At 45.8% G+C, this 18,123-nt stretch overlaps 1 protein-coding gene and 1 pseudogene across 1 annotated transcript in view; both read right to left on the minus strand.

The window, feature by feature from the left end:
- LOC129832374 (serine/threonine-protein kinase D2-like) overlaps positions 1-18,123 on the minus strand; it is a 57,350-nt gene that overhangs the window by 21,988 nt on the left and 17,239 nt on the right. The window lies entirely within an intron of this gene.
- Positions 7,126-7,182, minus strand: LOC129832587 (U7 small nuclear RNA; annotated as a pseudogene).

Consider the following 18,123-nt stretch of genomic DNA (forward strand, 5'->3'; position numbering starts at 1 on the left):
TACAGACAGACCTCATCGAAAAAGACACGGGGGTAACACTATACCCCTGTCACACACACGCGCACACAGCTTCCGCGAAAGTGCCCCGGCAGTTATGAAAGCGGCAGTCAAAGCCACCTAAGCGAGGCTAGGTGGTTGTATGGACAGCCTCGGGCACCTGAATAGTTAATATAGTCTGGTTCAGGTCAGCAGCACTATACATGTTCCAGGGCACCGGTCAACACAGCTGGGACATGATCTCTTCCCCCAGCAGCACAAGAATAGCCAGGATCCTGTATAAAACAGTCGGCAGATACAGGTTATGAAATAGAATGGCTTGATGGTGGCATCCAATGCAGAATGTTGGTAATGTTAGCAAGGGAATTGGTCTATCTGGGTCATCTATGACAGCCAGGTGGTGACCTCTCCCACACGGGGCGTGGCACCGGTATGTTCAAATTATATACTAGGCGTGTCAAAGAGATGACGGGGTTATGGGATAGGGATACTCTTTTACTAGAAGAGAGGAGAGTAAGGCCAATATGCTGGAACTTACATAATGTAACATGAAATAGCTAACATCAGAACACTGGGGCTGGTCAAGAGGAAGCAGGCCCTACGACATAGCCTCGCTCTCGCTCCTACCAACTCACCCACACGGTTGACTTTGACTGGCGAGGGCAATATGAAATAAGCCCGTCAACTTCTGGACGCACAGGTGACTTGACTACACCCTCAATTTCACTCCCTAGTTTTGGGACACGTGTGCATATGGCGGAGGTGCACATAAACAGGCAAATGGAGGGCCGAGAGGCGAGGGAAAGAGACTGGTTTGGGATTCAACATCTGTCTTTTTACCCCTGGTTGCTCCCATGATTCCACCCTACAGCCCATCTGGCCAGACCCTACACACTAACAGGAAGAGGGAAGTGGAAGAAGGGAGGGAACTTGTTGGTCTGCCCTCTATTAAAGACCAACATGAGAAAAATGTGCACACTCTTGGCATTCTCTCAACCAGCTTCACCTGGAATGCTTTTCCAACGGTCTTCAAGGAGTTCCCACATATGCTGAGCACTAGGCTGCTTTTCCTTCACTCTGTGGTCCAACTCATCCCAAACGTGTTGAGGTCGGGTGATAGTGAAGGCTAGGTCATCTGATGCAGGACTCCATCACGCTCCTTCATGGTCAGATAGCCCTGACATAGTTTTGATGTCTTCACTATTATTCTACAATGTAGAAAATAGTAAAAATAAAGAAAAACCCTTGAATGAGTAGGTGCGTCCCAACTTTTGACTGGTACTGTAGGTAGTAAAAGAGTTGAGAAATAGATTCTCGATGTGCCGATTCCATGGCACATAATTTATGATCTGATTCGCAAAATAGTTTTTCAATTGAAATGATTATACAAAACTCTTGCCACAAACAGAATGTTATGTATATGGGGCATACAACCATCTCATCTCTGCAGATTTTTCTATGTAGAAACAGAATCATTAGATCAATGATTTTGGTATTTCCCCTATATACAGTAGCTTGTTCTGGTGACAGATATTATGTTTCAGCCATTCCTGAACCTATCTTAAATTAACACTACAAATAGCACCGTTGGGAGATTTGGAAAGCCATAGTAAATCAATAAACAATATTTTATAAGTTAAAATTAAATATTTTTAGTAAAAGTATTATCTTATACTACAATAATACTATTAGTAAAATATATTTTTTTCTTTAACATACAATCTTTAGATTCTATGCGATTAGACAGGTTCAGAATTTATGTGAAACATCACAGCAGAATTGAAAAATATATGGCACATGGAAATCATAAGAGGGCGGTTTACGGAGATAAGTGGGATGGACTGAGTAGCTGAGGGGTGGGTTTACGGAGATAAGTGGGATGGACTGAGAGTAGCTGAGGGGTGGGTTTACGGAGATAAGTGGGATGGACTGAGAGTAGCTGAGGGGTGGGTTTACGGAGATAAGTGGGATGGACTGAGAGTAGCTGAGGGGTGGGTTTACGGAGATAAGTGGGATGGACTGAGAGTAGCTGAGGGGTGGGTTTACGGAGATAAGTGGGATGGACTGAGAGTAGCTGAGGGGTGGGTTTACGGAGATAAGTGGGATGGACTGAGTAGCTGAGGGGTGGGTTTACGGAGATAAGTGGGATGGACTGAGTAGCTGAGGGGTGGGTTTACGGAGATAAGTGGGATGGACTGAGTAGCTGAGGGGTGGGTTTACGGAGATAAGTGGGATGGACTGAGTAGCTGAGGGGTGGGTTTACGGAGATAAGTGGGATGGACTGAGAGTAGCTGAGGGGTGGGTTTACAGAGATAAGTGGGATGGACTGAGTAGCTGAGGGGTGGGTTTACGGAGATAAGTGGGATGGACTGAGTAGCTGAGGGGTGGGTTTACGGAGATAAGTGGGATGGACTGAGTAGCTGAGGGGTGGGTTTACGGAGATAAGTGGGATGGACTGAGTAGCTGAGGGGTGGGTTTACGGAGATAAGTGGGATGGACTGAGTAGCTGAGGGGTGGGTTTACGGAGATAAGTGGGATGGACTGAGAGTAGCTGAGGGGTGGGTTTACGGAGATGAGTGGGATGGACTGAGTAGCTCAGGGGTGGGTTTACGGAGATAAGTGGGATGGACTGGGTAGCTGAGGGGTGGGTTTACAGAGATAAGTGGGATGGACTGAGAGTAGCTGAGGGGTGGGTTTACGGAGATAAGTGGGATGGACTGAGTAGCTGAGGGGTGGGTTTACGGAGATAAGTGGGATGGACTGAGTAGCTGAGGGGAGGGTTTACGGAGATAAGTGGGATGGACTGAGAGTAGCTGAGGGGTGGGTTTACGGAGATAAGTGGGATGGACTGAGAGTAGCTGAGGGGTGGGTTTACGGAGATAAGTGGGATGGACTGAGTTTTTTTTTTACAAAAATAATGTAAAGAATTGTGACATGTATGTAAACTGTGTGTAGAATGTACATGTAACAACAAAAAGCTGTAAAAACAAAAACAGGAAGAGGGAACCCTGCGCTCCGCCTCAAAGCACACACCACACACCACACACCACACACCACACATACAACACACACACACTTCAACTCTTCTTCTCCTTGGTACTAGACACCAAACACAACCTCCTATACACACTGACATTACACACGGCCTCCTGTACACACTGCACACACTCCCACAGTCCCTCCGTTTCCGTCTCTGCTGTTCACCAAACACACCCTCTTTCTTTCACCCAGTGGGGAATCCATAACAGCACATTTGAGGGAGGCCAAGAGCTTGGCTTGTCTCCTTGCCAAACACCACAACACTGTTAGCCCACCCCACCCAGCCGGGTCTGCTACTGAACAGGAGTCAACAACACAGACAGTGAGACACACTCCAGACCTGGCCTGTCCCAATACCCAGGAACCTTACTGCTCCCACACTAACCTTCCAACTCCGTTAGTCGACACCACACCCAGACCTGCTACAGGGCCAGACCAGAACTCTGTCCCAATACCCAGGAACCTTACTGCTCCCACACTAACCTTCCAACTCCGTTAGTCGACACCACATCCAGACCTGCTACAGGGCCAGACCAGAACTCTGTCCCAATACCCAGGAACCTTACTGCTCCCACACTAACCTTCCAACTCCGTTAGTCGACACCACATCCAGACCTGCTACAGGGCCAGACCAGAACTCTGTCACCACAGACCTACTTCAGGTCATAATATCCATCTCCCCCCAAACCAAACCACAGTAGTGGCCCTAATCACAACACACTGTCCCACTATCCCAGTACACCACACCCTGCCATGCTGCTGCTGTTGACCAGAGCTAAAGAAAGATTCATACCAGCCAAATGACTCCACAGCCATCGCCTTCCCACCCTTCCCCTCCGACCCAAAGACAGACCCCAGCCGATCCACACTAAGCCTCGCAAGGCATGCATGGGCAATTACTGTGGTTCTACTGAGCGAGGCAACATAGGCCTTCAGCAGCTTCCAATGCTCTCAATAACACCTCCTCCGCACACTGTAGCTCCGCCGGCGTCCTCCTAGCCTTGATGTGGATGATAACAATAGTATTAGCCTAGCTGCCAGTGTCTTTCTGCTTTGGCCAATTTGGTTGGCCAAACAAGCCGAGGCAACGACGTAGCATTGTCTGGCACGTAGGCTAGATGACGTAAGCAAACATCCCTTTTCACTGACCTTAAGTCTTCTACTTTTTAGTGGAGTGACTTGTGGTGGGAGTAACAGCACATCCTCTCTTTCCCAGTATCTGGCTTAGCATAGTGTGTGGGCAGCATAGTGTACTGAGCTTCTAAGCAGTAGTCTGTATCAAAATGCATGGAGGCTATGTGCGTATTTATTTGCATAAGCGTTGTTTGTACAGTATGTATTCAGACAATGGGATTCGGGTGCAATCATACCTACTGATAGAGTTAGTTAGCTTGCCTGGAGACAGGGCTGTGTCTCTAGCAAGCGTCTTTGTGTTGCCAAGGATTAGGTTTCCCGCCTGGTCCTCCTCAGGCCAATGCCTTCATTATGACTGACTGGTAAATTATGGAGGCCCTCCTCTCCCTCTCTCTCGATCCTGCCATATTCCTCCTTTGTTTTTCCCTCCCCCTTCCTACTTTTCTCCCGCCCTACTCTCTCTCGACTCCCCTCTTACCTGACTCCTCTGCTCTCTCAACTCTGCCTCCTGTCTCCTCTTTCTATCACTGTCATCCTCTGCTCTCCTGCTATTCCTGCTTTAGAATGAGCTACTACCCAGAGTGCTCAAAGGCAGAGTTGCCCAGCCCAAGTTAAAACACCTGACATGCATCCGTCCCGTCAGGACGGCAGGGGCCTTTCCAACCACTCCTTCCAACCCCAGTAAATCTAGATGAAATACCTCAGGTTGTCGCTAATAAGCAATGATGCTATTGCCAATTTGCTTCGTTTATCCTGTCTAGCATGGCCATCCTAGCTAACTGTTAGGTTCTAAAACAGAGGAAAAGCTAACTATAAAAAAAGAAATCTCAAACCAAGTTTATTCGCCCACTGGGTCAGACACAGACGTGTTCCCAACAGCACAAGTATATAGACCCCACTTTAGGCGAAGTCGCCTCCTCTTCTCTGAAAAAAACATCTTTGTTGCTAGGCAGGAATTAAAGTGACGTGGGTAATAAACTGTTCCGTCTCCCTTCATGTGACCTGACCTCGGCCCCCCCATTCCTCACTGACCCACAGCTCTCTACCTTTATCAGTGACCGCAACCACGGCTCATATCCAACCTTAACTGACCCCACCATAATCACACCTCCTGCAGATAACCATTCACTCCTGGTGTAGAAACCAGACTGTGGCCCTACTGCTTTCCATAGGACACCTGATGTTTAACAACAACATGGTCAGACAGAACGTAAACGTTCTCCCGCAGTACCGTGAACAAGGATATTTCCCATCACTAATAAGCAATGATACTATTGCCAATTTGCCACGTTTATCCTTTCTAGCATGGCCATATAGTGACTACGCTCTACCTCCTCCGCTGGCTCCGACTTCGTCCTGCCCCCGTCATTCAGAAGCCAAACAAACATGGGGAGAAATGTGTCCACCGGTGAGGTGGGTTCATTCCCTCTATTAGCAGATGAAGTCACGTGGCTGTTGGCTGTGACTGAGGGGAGGGAGTTCTGGCTGGACTGGCTACTGGCTGGAGGGGCTCTGCTGCTGGGTTTAATGTTAGACGATCAACGTCTCCAGGATTTCTGGGTATGGCCTCTTCCTTCTAGCCTGGGTACTAGTCTGTTTCGGCTCTCTTGCCAACTCCATAAGGATTTGTCATGCCAAACATGTTCGGCTTGACAATGGAGTAGGAACAAGCAAAAGAAAACAGATCTGGAACAAGAGAAGGGCTTACCAAGAAAAACTTCCAACAGGACTAATTTGTGGTAGATATTAGTCGTGGGACTCAACAGAAAAGCAGAGATTGATTTATTTTAGCTCACTCGACTGTACAGGATCTGGGACAAGGCTGTATTCATTCTATTCTCACTGACTGGACTCTGTTTTGAGTCGCACAGAGAGTAGAAGGGTAGAAAGATGACCCTATAGTAGTCCGTATAGTAGCCAGGCCTCGTCGCAAAAATGTCCTATAGACTGCACGTTATCCCTTTCGCCGGGTGTCCACCATGTCGCCACCGTCAATAACCACAAGAATCTTTATCTTGTCCAAACACCAGTAATGAAAATACACACACATCAAAAAATATCAAAACATCAGCACTCAAAACAAACATAGTGACGTCAAGGGTACACACACACACACACACACACACACACACACACACACACACACACACACACACACACACACACACACACACACACACACACACACACACACACACACACACAAATGAATAGGCTGGGTGTCATGGAGAAGTCTCTTTGAGAGTGAAATGGAAGCTCAGAGAACAATATATTCTATTCATACACAATATTTTCCATTCAAACACAATGATGTCACGCTCCACAGCGCTGCACTCCCATCTGTTTGTTTGTTTACTGCTTCCTTGTTTCTTTGAACAGTGTTATCACCTGACCTCCTGGTCGTCTGATGTGATCCAGGCTGTATTCAGTAGCCTCTGGCAGAGAGGTCTTAGTCCTGCTGCACAGTCTCAGAATGTGGCTTCTCTTGACATCATCTTTTCTCTCCATTCTTTTGTCTCTTGAGGCTAAGGGCTTGATTCAATCTGTGTTATCGCGCGATTGAAATAAAAAATAAACTAAAATAAAAAGTGAGGCAAAATTTCGGTAGAGCCAACATGTGCAGCTTTTACCGTAAATACAGTCTCCGCTAAAGCGGGAACGCAGCTTTTAAATCGAGCTACAACACGCTAGGGATGGAATCGAGCAATAAATTGCTTTCCTTTCGCTCCTGTCTTGGATCGACCAGACATATCGAGACCATGTCGGTAGAACACGATAGGATTAAATGTTGTTGGAAAACGACATTCTGTTGGGAAATGAGGCTTGTCAGAACCATGTCACAACTATGCTCATTCCTATATAAAAAAAAAAAGACTTTAGTATTCACTGTAGTGTTATTGCAGACTGTAGTATTTAGTATAGTGTTTCTGTTTAATTATCTTTGACATAGAAGTGGGGGACTTACTCCTTGAGAAAACCTACTGGAGAAATGCTAAAAGAGCTTCTTCTCTTTTCTATAACCTGTAGGGAACACAGTATATTGTCTATACTTGGCATGTAGGTTTCTCACAAATTGGGATATGGGGGAGGGGAATGGGCAGGGTATATGCAAATTAAATACTGTAGTATTTACTACAGTTTTTAAAAAGTGTGGTGTTTTTGCAGACTGTAGTCTTTTTGCGGACATTACTGTAGTATTTACTACAGTGTTATTTTTTACGGATACTACTGTTGTATTTACTATAGTATTCTACAATATACTAAAACATTCTATAGCAAGTACTACACATGATCAAGGGAAACTACAGTGTGTGGTATAGAATTGAGTATTACACTGTAGAACACTATAGTAAGCACTACATGATCAAGGGATACTACAGTATGTAGTACAGTACTCTGCAGTATACTACAGAGTACTATAGAATTCTATAGTAGGTACTGTAGTATTCTAGAGTCAACTCCCAAACATTTGTTAAAGTGGTATCCCTGAGAGGGATCAGAGTGGGACAGATATCTTTCAGCGTATTGCTTCATCTATCACACTTGATACTTCAACACTACACACACTAGCAAGCAATCAGGCTGAGTCAACTATATCACAATGACACACACGACCACCGCCACCGCCAACGTCCGTTTCCGCCCTTTGAGGAGCCCTCTACTTCGTTACTAGACGTATCAGAGAGCTTCAGAGTTAGGCGACGAGTTATAAATAGCCTGTCTAGGTGTGAAGCGCAGAGCAGAGGGGGCCGGTCCAACCCAGAGTTCTATTTTTTTACATCCTCACCACGACTTCCTCCCTGCAGCTCAACATGCTCTCGACGCGGTCCACATACGACCGCCCGGGCCTCGCGCTGAGGTGGTGAGAAAAGACAAGCTCGAAAAGCTACGGCTCCACTAAGTCCCCGCCTGGCGCAACTGACTGGAGACCTACAACCGGGTGAATGTTGACACGTGAGGGTTTTTGTGGTGACCTCTCCTAGGACAAACTCTCATTTAGAGCGTTCATAGCATTCTACAGTGCTTACACCATGGCCTCGCGGCAACAGAAAGGACTGTGTATATGACATCACAAAAAGAGGAACCGTTTATAACCTCAAAGTCCCTTTCTATCTGTCTGTGGCACGCAGGTGGTTTTATTTGGCCCCCCAAGTTTTCGGAGCAAATTATTATTATTGTTGTTTTATAGAATTTTCTCTGTTGGACATAAGACTATAGAAACGTCAAGAAATCAGCTCCAAGTGATCTCAATTTTGGAAATATGTTCCAAAGTATTCCCAAGCATAATAAAGAGACATATGATCGTATACAAAAAATAACAATTGATTGGATTTATATAGCGCTTTTCTACCAACTGGAGGTAATCAAAGCGCTTTAAATAGCAGAGGGAAAGTCACCTCATTCACCATCAATGTTTAGCACACAAATCAGTGCTGCACGGCGACCATTTTGTGCCAGAACGATCACCACACATCAGCTATCAGGTGGAGAGGTGAGGAGTGATATATGCCAATTGGGAATGAGGGGGGTGATTAGGTGGCTATGATGGAATGTGGCCAGGTTGGGAATTTAGCCATGAAACCGGGGTGAACACGCCTACTCTTACAATAAGTGCCATGGGATTTTGAAAGAACACAGACAGCCGGGACACCCGTTTTAACGTCCCATCCGAAAGACGGCACCCTACACAGGGCAATGTCCCCAAATGTAATCAAGGTTTGAAATTATGTTTTAATCAAAAAATATATATGTTTGAGCTTCTTGTGGTCAATTTGCAGTCTAAAAATATATATATGCAAATAGTCTGGGAAGCCATTTGATTACATGTTCAGGAGTCTCATGGCTTGGGGGTAGAAGCTGTTTAGAAGCATCTTGGACCTAGACTTGGTGCTCTGGTACCGTTTGCTATGCGGTAGCAGAGAGAACAGTCTATGACTAGGGTAGATGGAGTCTTTGACATTTTTTAGGGCCTTCCTCTGACACCGCCTGGTATAGAGGTCCTGGATGGCAGGAAGCTTGGCCCCAGTGATGTACTGGGCCGTACGCACTACCCACTGTAATGCCTTGCGGTCAGAGGCCGAGCAGTTGCCAGACCAGGCAGTGATGCAACCAGTCAGGATGCTCTCGATGGTGCAGCTGTAGAACCTTTTGAGGATCTGAGGACCCATGCCAAATCTTTTCAGTCTCCTGAAGGAGAATAGGTTTTGTCGTGCCCTCTTCACAACTGTCTTGGTGTGCTTGGACCATGTTAGTTTGTTGGTGGTGTGGACACCAAGGAACATGAAGCTCTCAACCTGCTCCACTACAGGGCCGATGAGAACGGGGGCGTGCTTCGTACTACATTTCCTGTAGTCCACAATCATCTTTGTCTTGATCACGTTGAGGGAGAGGTTGTTGTCCTTGCACCACACAGTCAGGTCTCTGACCTCCTCCCTATAGGCTGTCTTGTCGTTGATCAGGCCAACCACGGTTGTGTCATTGGCAAACTTGATGGTGTTGGAGTCGTGCCTGACCGTGCAGGAGGGGGGCGGCCCAACAGGAAGTCCAGGATCCAGTTGCAGAGGGAAGTGTTTACTCCCAGGGTCCTTAGCTTAGTGATGAGCTTTGAGGGCAGTATGGTATTGAACGCTGAGCTGTAGTCAATGAATAGCACTCACATAGGTGTTCCTTTGGTCCAGGTGTGAAAGGGCAGTGTGGAGTGCAATAGAAATTGTATCATCTGTGGATCTGTTTGGGCGGTATGTAAATTGCAGTGGGTCTAGGGTTTCTGGGATAATGGTGTTGATGAGCCATGACCAGCATTTTGAAAGCACTTCATGGCTACAGATGTGAGTGGCTACAGACGTGAGTGCTATAGGTCGGTAGTCATTTAGGCAGGTTACCTTAGTGTTCTTGGGTACCTCAGACTGCTGCACCACTCGGGAGGCCCTAAATATATATTATTATGTTTTTATTCGGCACCCCGACTATCCACTCAAGAAAAAATTGGCCGGCTAGTTGATGATCCCTGGTCTATGATCTCACAGAGAGAAAGGGACAGCATCTATTGTATGACCTCACACAGAGAGGAGAGACAGAGGGTGGAGAGACAGAGAGAGAAAGAATATCTGACCACTGTGACTGATAGAAAACTGAGGAAGACACTGACTAGATACAGACTCAGTGAGCAGTCTGGCTATAGAGACCGGTCATCACAGACAAACCTGGCTGCCCAGAGAGGACCGGCTGTGCTCACTCTGCTCCAGGGGAGAGGTAGAGACAGAGCTGCATTTCCTATTACACTGTGACAAATACTCAGACCTAAGAGTATATTTCTTAACCAAAATTATAATTCAATACAAAGAATTTGAAAAGATAAAAGATGAAGAAAACATCAAATATTTATTGGGTGAAAAGCCAAAATGTGCGGTTTTGGCAGCCAAATATGTGTCCTCCTGCCACAACCTGAGGGACAGCCAGTGAAAAATGCAAAGTAATGTTGATAATATTTCCCATTTAGCTTAGTTTTGTCTTTCATACCATGTCATGTGTCTTCTCAGTCATGTTGACACTGGTCTACTACCATTGCTTTTGTTGTTCTGATTAATATTGTTGGTGTAGTTAATGGTAATCCCATGTCCACTACTATTATTATTGCTGTTGGTCCCACCATTTATTTATAAATACTTTGACAATGTAAGTAATAATGAACTTTCCATGTCATATATATATATATAAAAAAAGAGAGAGAGAGACTGCATCTATGACCATACAGAGAGAGGGGCACTGTGTCTATGACAGCAGTTCCCAAACTAGGTGTCGTGTGATAGGAACATTTCCAAAATCCGGAGAAAAATGTAATTATGATTATATGCTGTATATATATATATATATAAAAAAGAAGTCGGAAGTTTACATACACCTTAGCCGAATACATTTAAACTCAGTTTTTCACAATTCCTGACATTTAATCCAAGTAAAAACTCCGTGTTTTAGGTCAGTTTGGATCACCACTAAATTTTAAGAATGTGAAATGTCAGAGAATGATTTATTTCTGTCAGGGTATGCGTGAAGGGCTGTAGGAAGTCAGGCGCAGGAGAGCAGATAATTGGTAGCAAAACGGAGCCTTTTATTTGGCGACCCAAAAGCACACGGCACAAACTAACACGAAATACAAATCAGGGTTTAACATAACCAGCCTAACGTGCGCATTCATGAACAGATAAAAACAATACCAAACAAAGACATGGGGAAAAACAGAGGGTTAAATACCCAACACATAATGAGGGAAATGAGAACCAGGTGTGTGGAAAAACGAGACAAAACAAATGGAAAATGAATCGGTGATGGCTAGAAGACTTACAGTGAAGAGGCGACTCCGGGATGCTGGTCTTCTAGGCAGAGTTGCAAAGAAAAAGCCATATCTCAGACTGGCCAATAAAAATAAAAGATTAAGATGGGAAAAAGAACACAGATATTGGACAGAGGAACTCTGCCTAGAAGTCCAGCATCCCGGAGTCGCCTCTTCACTGTTGACGTTGAGACTGGTGTTTTGCGAGTACTATTTAATGAAGCTGCCAGTTGAGAACTTGTAAGGCGTCTGTTTCTCAAACTAGACACTCTAATGTACTTGTCCTCTTGCTCAGTTGTGCACCGGGGCCACCGACTCCTCTTTCCATTCTGGTTAGAGACAGTTTGCGCTGTTCTGTGAAGGGAGTAGTACACAGCGTTGTACGAGATCTGGATCACATGGAATAGCCTTCATGTAGCCTTCACAGAATGTTTCAGAGGAAAGTTCTTTGTTTCTGGTCATTTTGAGCCTCTAATCGAACCCACAAATGCTGATGCTCCAGATACTCAACTAGTCTAAAGGCCATTTTTATTGCTTCTTTAATCAGAACAACAGTTTTCAGCTGTGCTAACATAATTGCAAAAGGGTTTTCTAATGATCAATTAGCCTTTTAAAATTAAAAACTTGGATTAGCTAACACAACGTGCCATTGGAACACAGGAGTGATGGTTGCTTATAATGGGCCTCTGTACACCTATGTAGATATTCCATCAAATAAAAAAAAATCTGCCGTTTCCAAAATATATTTTATATATTTGTAAATCATTGTAATGTGGTTACCCTTAAAAATCTAAATGATTTAAATCTAAAAGATAAAATTCAACCAGAGTCTCCTTCAGAGCATTAAAACTCATAGTACCCTTCGCCTCATATCTGTGTGAAGTTGGATTCAGCAGTGCTCTCATCTGCATTAGTGCAGCATTCAAAACAACTGGGAACTCGGAACTCTTAGACTTTTGACTCCAGTCCCTTCAAGACAACTTGAACGGACTGAACATCCAACTCGGAATTCCATCTTGGGAACTGTGACCTCTTTCTAGAGCTCCGACATTCGAACCTGAAGCTCACGGACGTCATGATTTGACCTCGTATAGTTGTCGCGAAAGCACCATAAAACCAAATATTGATCGAGGATGGATGTGACAGCAGAGATGAGGTGTGCAATGTCGACCACGCCCCCTGACTTTGCAAAGCGCCAACGTGACATGCATCAAGCACTCTCATTAGTGGTGGTGAGATAAACGACATTATGTCAGACAAATTTGCAATTGACAGCCATAGCCCCACATTAAAAGTATGTGATGGTGAGTTGAGAAGACAATCAGAAATACTGTTGACTGCCATAGCCCAAATAAAAGAAAAGGTAACATTGGCTGTTAATTACATATTTTGTTTCACATGGTTGGGGTCCCGAGAATTTTCAGATATCAAAATGGGGTCGTGGATGAAAGAAGTTTGAGAACACCTGGTCTATGACCTGACTCAGAGAGAGGGGGGGAGAGACGACTGTGTCTATGACCTCAGAGAGGACAGTGTCAATGACCTCACAGAGAGGACAGTGTCTATGACCTCACAGAGAGGACAGTGTCAATGACCTCACAGAGAGAGAGAGAGGGGGGGGGAGAGACGACTGTGTCTATGACCTCACAGAAAGGACAGTGTCAATGACCTCACAGAGAGAGAGAGAGAGGGGAGGAGAGACGACTGTGTCTATGACCTCACAGAGAGGACAGTGTCAATGACCTCACAGAGAGAGAGAGAGAGGGGGGGAGAGACGACTGTGTCTATGACCTCACACAGAGAGAGAGAGGGGGAGGGACAACTGTGTCTATGACCTCACACAGAGAGTGGAGGACAGAGTTCTTTGAGTTCACAGAGAGAGCAGAAGTGTTTGAGCGTGGTGGGGAAGTGGAGACAGCAGCAAATCACACAGGAGGAAGTGTCTCATCACCGGAGATAAGAACTCAGCTACAGATGCTCACTCAAAGATTATCATGTAAAAACCCTGACGGAAATTCAGATGCGCCACCAGAACAATGTGGGATTGTTCCCTGTGGACCGTGTACACCTCCAGCCATTCCGACAGCCATTAGATCGCCAAAGCGATGACATTTTCACACATAATCTACGATAGCAAGGACACAGGAATACCCCTTTAATCCTCCTCCTAATTATTGTGCCACTAAGACCCAAAAAGAATTTTTTTATCAATAACATAACTCATGCCTTACGTTGTGAACAGGCCCCATAGTTTCGTAAAGCCGTGTATGGTTACTGTACTGAGTCAAAAACGGAAGGGTTCTCACGTTAGGCTCGTCCTCCTGTTCTTCTAAAAGGTAAGAGGAACATACGCCTTCCTCAAACAACAGCCATTGTTTCGACAGCCATGTCTCGTTTTTCAGCTGAAAACACTGTACAGTAAACAGCAGCAATGCCAAACCCCATCACTGGGCGTGTGAGTATCTACAGGCAGAGGGTGGTAAAAGTGGAAAGCTCTCCTGTGGGGAGTGGGGACCATCCCTGTTCAGGGACATGTTTCGAACGGGGCCTAACAGAGCACCTGAAAGTGAACCACACTGCCGCCGGAACAGGGACAGGTGTTTAATGAGGCGTTGCCGCGGCGACCGGGTGTAAAAGACGCCGGCGTGCAGCCCTCGTTAGCACCTGACAGCGGCTTGGCTCATCTCTGGAATTTCTTCTCTCATTTTGTGTCGTTGTTGGCAGCACAAACATGTTAGCTGGGCACGGGCTATTTTTAACCCTGTGAGGTCACTGTGACGGAGGGATGAAACCGACGGCAGGAATGTCATCTAATCCTGTCCTCCCTTTGCCCCCGAATCAGCACCTGCAGGGTAAGAGTGACAGCACAGGCCGGGGACGTCAGAGTATAAAGAGAGCGAGAAAGAGAGGGAGGGAATTAAATACACATGAAAGAGGGTGGTGGCGGGAAAATCACCTATTGTTAATGCCCTAAATCAGATGTAAAAGTGTGAGGGTGACAGCTTGTTGCCACCACTGCAGAACTGCTGACATCCAAGTTAATACAAACACACACACAGAGAGAGAGAGCGAGAGTCAAACCTACTAACTAAAGTCTAGACTTAAGGCCCAATACTGGAAGCCAGGAAGTCAGAGTTCTCTCTGGAAGAGAGTGTCCTAGAAAGGGCAGTAAAGAGTCTTCCTGTTTGTGTCACAGCCCTGAGTGCATTATTCCCCCGCATCCTCACTAGCAGCCTTGCCACACACACAGACACACAGAGGAAGATACAAGCTCGGGGCTCCTAAATGCCTGACTGGCTGCACAACACAGCTGGCCCAAGTTTCAGAGGAAAACCCTGGAGTTGAACAACAGAGACTACAAGTGTAGGATACCAAATGATTCACTACTAGCTTATTATAAAGTTATAGTAATATTAAACCTAAGTATGTGATTTTAACGTTTGCCCTATACATGGCTATGGGCATAGTGCTGTGTAATGCAGGGGAGGCTACTCAGTGAATTTCATAAAAATAGTAAAACATTAAAAAACGTTATATTTTTTTTTAGATAAAACTATACTAAATATATTCACGTCACCAAAACACCGACTAAAACACTGTTCCGCAACAAAGGTCTACAGTAGTCTCAACAGCACCCTCTAGGGTAGCACCATGGTGTCGCCAGAGGACAGCTATTTTCCATCCTCCTCTGGGTACATTGACTTCAATTCAAAACCTCATGGTTCATGGTTCTCAAACCCTTCCGAAGACTTACACATTAATTATGACGATTTTCCGGAGGAAATCCTCCAACCTATCAGAGCTCTTGCAGCCGATCAAAGGATCAGAGACTGAATATGGCACTGAAAGCATAAGCTACAGCTAGCTGCAGTACATGAAGTGTGGTGAGTAGTTTACTCAAAAAATAACGTTTTGAACAAATACATTTCTTCAAAAAATGGACAAGAAGAAGGAACGAGAGAAAGAGACAGCTATTTTTCGTGGTATTTTTTAAATTCTTTTTAGGTTTCCCCATTCACTTAATGTAAACTCACGTAAACTCGTACATCGCCTTGGTCCGTACAATTGCCCTTATTTTAGCGCCCCAAAAACGTAATACTTCCAGATCAACTGTAATGTCAATACCATTGTAAAGCACAATTTCTCCCCTTTCCAACATAATCAATTACATGACCTAAACGCTGCCCGTTTCTGCATAATTGAAGCAGGCAATGAGCCCCGTCGGGCCTTTTTAAAAATGGCGGGCGGGGAAGCGAAACTAATGCGTGATAGTGAGAAGGAGAGATGTTGTGTGGGAAAATTGCAGTGCGCCTCATCCGGCCAGAGCCATCCGTCTCCCCAGCGCCGTCTGAGCCATCCGTCTCCCCAGCGCCGTCTGAGCCATCCGTCTCCCCAGCGCCGTCTGAGCCATCCGTCTGTCCAGAGCCATTAGAGCCGCCCGTCTGTCCAGAGCCGTCAGAGCCATTAGTCAGTCAGGAGCCGCTTGAGCCATTCGTCAGTCAGGATCTGCCAGAGCCGCCAACCAGACAGGATCTGCCAGAGCCGCCAACCAGACAGGATCTGCCAGAGCCGCCAACCAGACAGGATCTGCCAGAGCCGCCAACCAGACAGGATCTGCCAGAGCCGCCAACCAGACAGGATCTGCCAGAGCCGCCAACCAGACAGGATCTGCCAGAGCCGCCAACCAGACAGGATCTGCCAGAGCCGTCAGCCAGCCATGAGCGTCCAAATCTGTCAGCCAGCCATGAGCGTCCAGATCCGTCTGCCAGCCATGAGCGTCCAGATCCGTCAGCTAGCCATGAGCAGCCAGATCTGTCAGCCAGCCATGAGCCGTCCAACCAGGATCCGCCGGAGCCGTCATCCAGCCAGGATCTGCCCATTATCCTGGTGTTGCCCCTTATCCTGGTGCTGCCCCTTATCCTGGTGCTGCCCCTTATCCTGGTGCTGCCCCTTATCCCGGTGCTGCCCCTTATCCCGGTGCTGCCCCTTATCCCGGTGCTGCCCCTTATGACTATGGTGGGGTGGGGACCACGACCAGTGCCGGAGCCGCCGCCGTGGAGGGAAGCCCACCCAGACCCTCCCCTAGACTATGTGCTGGTGCGTCCGGAGTTCGCACCTTAAGGGGGGGTTATGTCACGCCCTGGCCTTAGTATTATTTGTTTTATTTATTATTTTAGTTAGGTCAGGGTGTGACATGGGGTATGTGTGTATTTTGGGGTATTATATGGTAGAGGGGGTGTTTGTTGTAGTTTATGGTTATGTGTTGAGTGTATGTGTCTAGCTGTGTCTATGTTGGGTGTAGTTCTAGGAAAGTCTATGGTGGCCGGAATGGGTTCTCAATTAGAGACAGCTGATTTCGGTTGTCTCTAATTGGGAGCCATATTTAAGGCTGCCATAGGCTTTAGCTGTTTGTGGGTCATTGTTTGTGTATATGTATAGTTCGACGTAAGTAGTTTGTGTGTGCACTTACGTTTGAAGTTTTCACGATCGTTTGTTGTTTTTCGTTAGTGTTGTATAAGTGTGTCGTGTTCATCTTCGTCGTTGTTATTAAAAAGAAGATGTATTCCAATCATGTTGCGCCTTGGTCCTCTCGTTCATGTCAACGCGATCGTGACAAGGTATCCCCCCTTACCCCGTCACTGTCCATTTCTTGATTTTAAACGATGAGAGAAGTGCTACACCTGGTGGAGAGAGATTGTAAGACAGAAATAGTTGCTTTATGCGTGCTGTACGTTACGACATGACAAGTCACGATGTAACGGAGGGTCCGTTTTTTCAACTTTTCTCCAAAACTATAGAGCCATTACCATGTCGATCAACGCATGAATAGAAACCTAGGTTCACACCCCCGATTTTGAAGTCAACAGTCGCTACAGTCCCATTAGTTTCCTTTGTAGCCTCGTTTGAATGTCGCACATTCGTACAGAATGGGGTGAGTTTACGTTAGTTAGCTAGATAATGCTGCTAATTTAGCCTACTCAACAACCTGACTCAAACAGAAAGGACTGCTCTTTATGGGTGTTCAGGTTCAGTGAACCCAATTTTTTTCCCCTGACTCGTGGTTGGCGGTGGAAGGAGGTATGAGACAGTGCTCTGTCTGAACTTCGTCATGGAGAGTAGGGCATGGAAAGACACACAGGTTTACATTCCTGACGTGGCTGCTGCATACCAGAACACGCTCTGTAAACCAGCAGGACAGGAGAGGGAGAGGAGTGGAAACACTGATGACACACACAAGCAAGCAAGCACATGAATATACAAGGCACACATATACACATTGTATATGAATTGCATACACAAACATGCTTGACATACACAGCATACTGTACACACAGTGTATAAACATATGTAAACAAACATGCAAAGTGTAAACAAGAATACACACAGCCATATACATTATATACAGTTGAGTTGGAAATTTACATACACTTAGGTTGGAGTCATTAAAACTCGTTTTTCAACCACTCCACACATTTCTTGTTAACAAACTACAGTTTTGGCAAGTCGGTTAGGACATCTACTTTTTTTTTTTTTCCAACAATTGTTTACAGACAGATTATTTCACTTATCATTCACTGTAGCACAATTCCAGTGGGTCAGAAGTTTACATGGACTAAGTTGAC

This window comes from Salvelinus fontinalis, chromosome 33, assembly GCF_029448725.1.
Source record: "Salvelinus fontinalis isolate EN_2023a chromosome 33, ASM2944872v1, whole genome shotgun sequence".
Taxonomy (NCBI): domain Eukaryota; kingdom Metazoa; phylum Chordata; class Actinopteri; order Salmoniformes; family Salmonidae; genus Salvelinus; species Salvelinus fontinalis.